The 6,000-nt window shown below is 50.7% G+C and overlaps 1 protein-coding gene across 2 annotated transcripts in view; it reads right to left on the bottom strand.

Moving 5' to 3' along the window:
* Positions 1-6,000, bottom strand: part of BLM (BLM RecQ like helicase) — a 451,097-nt gene that overhangs the window by 320,573 nt on the left and 124,524 nt on the right. The gene's annotated exons all lie outside the window — the stretch shown is intronic.

Here is a 6,000-nt window from a genome sequence, read left to right as displayed (position 1 = left end):
GACCAGGAGCCCAGCTCCCACAGCCGCGTGGCCTGCTTGCTTGCAGCCACCAACCACAGGCCCCCTCCCCTCCATTGGATTGCATTGGGCCTACTCTCTCTGCACCTGGCTGCCCCTGTGCCGCTGAGGGTGTACCGACTGTACCTTTCTGACCCTGGGAGACCCCTGAGTCTATGCCAAGCACCTTAGCTTCCCCAGTTGAGTACTCACCTGCAAACCGATAACTCATTTCCTGCCATAGGATAACATTGACTGGTTTGACTCGAAAAATCTTCTAAGTGTGAAGATTTGAAACTTTAAAATAGTCATCTAAAATCAGCAGAATAACAAAATCCGAAGTACTCACCTGTGATCAAGAGTGAAGCCTGTACTGTACCTTGTAACCCAGTACTGAACAGCAAAAGTAATCCTAATCTGGTTTACAAGTAACCTGAGTTTTCTCCTTAGGGAACCCTTGACTGCTTTTCTGTGAAATTTCTTTTTAAGTGTCTACTTTTGAAAACTTGAAATAATCCTTAAAAATCGTACCATTATGTACGCACCCAATGAGGGACAAGAGAAATACCTGCGCTCCGCGCTAGAGGCGGCCACAGCTAACACACATCAACACCTACTACTAGGGGGGGGGACTTAAACCTGGTGTTTCATAACATTGCAGATCGCTCCAACCAGAGATTTGGCCAGGTAGGGGCATTGTCAGCGGAGGGCCACGCACACCTTGCAGACCTGGGATTGGTCGATCTGTGGAGACACTATCACCCTCATGCCACAGCCTACACTCACTACTCAGCTGCCCGCAAGTCTTATGCGCGACTAGATTATTTCCTGTGCTCCGCCCAGCTAGCGACACGCGTGCAAGATGTTGAGATCCACCTGGCCTCGCTCTCTGATCACTCCCCGATATCGGCATCCTTTCTGGTACCCGACACACCTAACCCACAACGTCACTGGCGCCTGCGAGACGGCTTGCTGCAGAACCCCTCTTCAGTGGAGAAAATCAAGGCGGCCATCAGCCAATTCCTCACACACAACGCCAACGACGACACTACCAAAGCTACCCAATGGGCAACGCCTAAAGCTGTCCTCCGTGGTGAGTTTATCTCACTAGCCGCGGCCAACAATAGGGAACGCGCGCAGAAAAGGGCCGACCTCACACAGCGCGTAACAGAGCTGGAGCAACTGCACCAATGTACTCAGGCGGCCAGGGCCTGGCGCCAGCTCTGCACGGAGCGGAAGATGTTGGCTGCACTAGATCAGGATGTGGCGGAGTTCGCGGCAATACGCCTGAAACATGCCTATTATACTGGTGGTGACCGATGCGGGAAACTGTTGGCCTGCAAACTGTGGGAACAACGGCAGCAGCGGCACATCAACACCATCCAATCCACCCGGGGGGAGGCACTTACCGACGATGCTGCCATTGCGGCAGCATTTGGGACCTTCTACGCTGATTTGTATGAGGCAGACAGGCTGGACTTACAGAGCGGCAGCGACTACCTGGACGGGGCGACCCTTCCATCACTGAACGAGGCGCAATCACAGTTCCTTGATAGGCCCATAGGCCTGGAGGAAGTCGTTTCGGCGATTTCCCGCCTCAAGCTTGGGAAATCCCCAGGACCGGATGGCTACACCGCGGCCTTTTATAAGAAATTCTGTCAGCAAGTGGCACCCCTGCTGCGAGATCTCTTCAACACCTTCGATCAAGCCGGGGCTATCCCTCCCAAACTGCTGGAGGCGGCAATCTCGGTGATACCCAAAGTAGGCAGAGACCCCACTTGCTGCGGCTCCTACAGGCCGATATCTCTATTGAACGTAGACCTTAAGCTGTACACGGGTTTCATTGCAAGCCGGTTTGCACCCTACATGCAGCAACTGGTTGAACCCGACCAGGCCGGCTTTATCCCCCAACTGCAGATGAGTGATAACACCAGACGCGTCCTCCACCTTATCGAGGCAGGATCACGCACAAGACCAGGCTGTATGCTTCTTACCATAGATGCCGAGAAGGCGTTCGACCGGGTGCACTGGCCCTATCTAGAACAGACGCTCCAGAGATTCGGCTTGGGGGAGATTACCCGAAATCGGATTTTCAACTGCTACAGACAGCCTACCGCGACGGTTCGAGTTAATGGGCATACCTCGTCGCATTTCCCGATAGGCAGAGGGACCAGGCAGGGTTGCCCGCTCTCTCCTCTCTTATTCGCGCTCTATATGGAGCCATTAGCACAGCGGGTCAGATGCCACCAGCGCATCAAAGACACACATAAGATCAGCTTATATGCAGACGACATCCTGCTCTCCCTAATGGATCCTATGCAGTCCCTGTGGGCGCTCCTCGTCGAACTGCACTCCTTTGCACAGGCCTCGGGTTTTAAAATTAATGTGGAAAAATCTGTAGCCCTGAACGTGTCCCTGCCCTCCGACGTGCTGGCGGACGCCAGAGCCGAGTTTGACCTGCAGTGGTCCATCTCCACGGTGCCATATCTGGGGGTCTTACTAGCACCGACGGTGCGAGATACAGCGGAGCACACAAATCAGTGAGACGCTGCGGAAATGGAATCGCCTCACCCTTTCCTGGCTTGGGCGTGTGCGGCGGTTAAGATGACCCTCTTACCGCAGGTCCTTTACATTTTTCAGACCCTTCCCCTGCGCCCGCCGACGGGAGGGCTCCAGAAGACGCAAGCGGATCTGGCGCGCTATGTCTGGAACGGGCGTCGTCCCCGCTTTAAGCAGCGGATTGCAACTCTTCCTCCGGCCCATGGAGGCGTGGGCCTGCCGGACCTCACCCTGTACTTTCAAGCAGCGCAGCGCAGCTGCGTACGCTGGTGGAGTGGTGCCAGCTTGAGTCCAGCAAGCATTGGCTCTTTCAGGACCAAGCGGTGGCTGGCCGACCCCTTCAAGGCATACCCTTTTTACCGCGGCGTCACAGGCCACCTAACCTCTATGCATCACACATTACAAGTACGGTGATGAAGGTGTGGGACCAGGTGGCCGTCCGGAGAGAGTTCACCTCGTTTCCCTCCCCACTGACGCCTATTTTCGGGAACCCCGACTTTACACCGGGTCTTGACCCACAGCTTTTTAGGACATGGAGAACCACTCCCTGTCGGGAGACGGACCACCTATTTAATCTTGAGGGCGTCCTCTCCTTTCAGAAGGTGAAGGAGGAGTATGGGATACCGGAGGCTGATCGACTTCCCTACTTGCAGGTCCGGCACTGGGTCCTACACCCCTCCATTAGGCCAGGAGCGCAGCGTTTCCTCACGCCATATGAGAAGTAGCTCCTTACGCGCACATCCGAGAAGAAATTACTCTCAGATTTATACCAACACTTGCTCCTCTCCAACATATACACCTATAACGCCGGGAAGGCTAGATGGGAGGAGGACTTGGGAAGGCAGCTCTCACGCAAGGAATGGGAGGGGGTATACCACAGGGCCAGGCATTCGGCCTACCACACCGGTCTCACAGAGACCCTGACCAAAGTAGCCACATATTGGTACCACACCCCAGCGCGAATCTACCGTTGGGATCCCCAAGCAAGCGATCGCTGTTGGAGGGGATGTGGGGAGAGGGGAAAGCTTGAGCACCTGCTATGGAGTTGTGAGCGGCTGCGACAGTACTGGTCCTCCATCCTAGATCTCGTAGACGAGTACCTAGACACCCAGCTCCCTAGATTCCCTGCCTACATACTCCTTGGCTTACCAAATGCGCTGATGTATCCCCTGAAATCCATGAGAGGGAGGTTGATTGCTATCGCACTGGGGGCCGCTGTGCAGAACATCGTGGCCCATTGGAGAGACACACAGCCCCCCATGCAACTTGGCTGGCTACATAGACTTTGGACAGTCCTGGGGATGGAGAAACTGTCCCTGATAGCGGCAGGGAGAGGTGAGGAGTTCGCAGACCTCTGGCGGCCATTCTTGACTTTGCTCACCGGGGAATTCAGGGAGCTGAGCTGCCCCCGATATCTAAGATTGCTGCATCTCGCGGACACTCCGCTCACTGAGCCCAAGGCCAAGGCTTGCATGCGTAAAGTGCAGGTATAGAACTACTCGGCGGTTGCCCCGCTCTAGCGGCAGGGCTGACTGGGGTTTTGCTTGAGTTACTCAGCGGACAAGAAGGGGGGTAGAGGGTGGACGAAGGGGGGGGGTGTTGGGAGTTTGGTTTTGTTGCACAGATGACGATAGCATCCGACCTACTTCATTGCCTTTGACGCCGCCGGCCCAACTGGGTTGTAGGCGGCTTGCTGTGTTTAATGCTTCTTGAATGACACTTGCGCTTGCTATGGTGTTGCTTTGCATTGTAACTGTGTGGCCGATGCCCTCACAAGCATGGGTCGATTCTTTTGCTCTGAATAAAAAGATTTAATACTAAAAATCGTACCATTTACTGAAACGTAATTACTTACCTGACTTAAGTAGAGATCCCAGTGCTGGATTACAAAAGTAACGAGAACGTACTTTACCTGTGGACTGAATTTCCTCCCATAGGATAACATTGCTAGATTTTTCCTGAAAAGTTTCTAAGTGTGAACTTTTAAAATACATTTATATTCTTTAAAAATCACTGCACTAACCAAAACGCTTTTACTAGACTGTTTTCAGCTTAGGCCCCTGGACTGAATCTAGGATCTAGTCCTGGAGTTCCAAAAGTAATCTATAAAGTAATCAACTGCAGTTATGTAGAAGAACCCATTGAGCTCAATGTTAAATTGTGTTTAGATTTGTGTTGCCTATTGCAACCACTGTACCTATTGTGCTTACAAAGTTTATTGCCTTTCTGAAAAGTAACTACATGAGATCATTCCTATTGAGCAAAGTATATTTTGATATAGTTGGTTTTACAAAATAAAGTAACTATATCTTTTGATATAACAACAATTGGCCTGGAGTTCAGTCCTTGAGTGTGTGAAACCTTTTGCTGACTGAGTGTGTACAACAAATGCTTTACACTGTCCTTTGGTAATGCCTTACTGCTCGACCCAGCTACCACTTTAGAGAGTAAGGTCAGACCTGAATTTAACCTTCGTTATACCTCTGGGGATTGTGGTCTCTATACACACTGTACCTTACTTTGGACCAGTATATATAGACCCACTTTCTCACAATCCTGCCCATACTTTTTATTGGGTTGTGTGCTTGCCACTTACATTTCCTCCGTTGCTATTGTCTGTGGCAAACTACTTCCTGTTGTTCCGCATGTTTGCTCTTAGCAGTGGACCAAGTACTTGCAACTGCACTCACCATTCCCCCCGGGGCAACATGCACTCACCAGTCCTCCTGGGGCAACAATCACTCATCTGTCCCCTGGGGCAAAACGCATTCACCAGACCCCGAGGCCAAAGCAGGCACCCACTCTTGCTAAAGCCACGTCAGATGTCTGTTTGTTTTGAGATGAAAACATTTGCCTGTGTGCGACTGTGAACCTTAACCATTAGTGGTGTGCGCCTCATTTGTATGCGTTAGTCATGAATTTGCCAATGATTAATTAAAAGTTGTGTACACAAAAATCCATTCAACCATTCACCTATTCCATTCCCCCTTCCATACATCCTTCTAGTCACTCATCCATTCAACCACCTGTCTATCCATTCATCCGTGATCTTAAATGCAGTTTTACTGAATTAAGTTGTATAAATAAACAAGAAAGAAAAGGGCATATTACGTGACAGCATGCCTTAATCATCGAGGCTTGTCTCGAGTCTCATTATCACTGAAAAGTAGGAAAATCATTCCAGCTGTGGATGATCCTCGATTCTTGCACAGCTGAAGGGAGCTCCCTTGGAGTCTTTGAACACTATTTACTCCAAGCTTTCTAATAAGTTCCTCATATTTAATATAAATCTTAAAAGGGGCTCTAGTAACTTATATTGAACAACTGCTCACTAAACTACAACTTACAACAAAATACTGCTTATTTTTAATAACAGGTGAAACCTATTGCATTTGCCAGTGCTTGTTTTTCTACGTGTCCTGGTCCAATCTGGTTAACCCACAG

The sequence above is a fragment of the Lissotriton vulgaris genome, chromosome 2_1, assembly GCF_964263255.1.
Source record: "Lissotriton vulgaris chromosome 2_1, aLisVul1.2, whole genome shotgun sequence".
In the NCBI taxonomy this organism is placed as follows: domain Eukaryota; kingdom Metazoa; phylum Chordata; class Amphibia; order Caudata; family Salamandridae; genus Lissotriton; species Lissotriton vulgaris.
The sequence above is the reverse complement of the archived record's forward strand: the minus strand, read 5'-3'. Positions and strand labels throughout refer to the sequence as shown.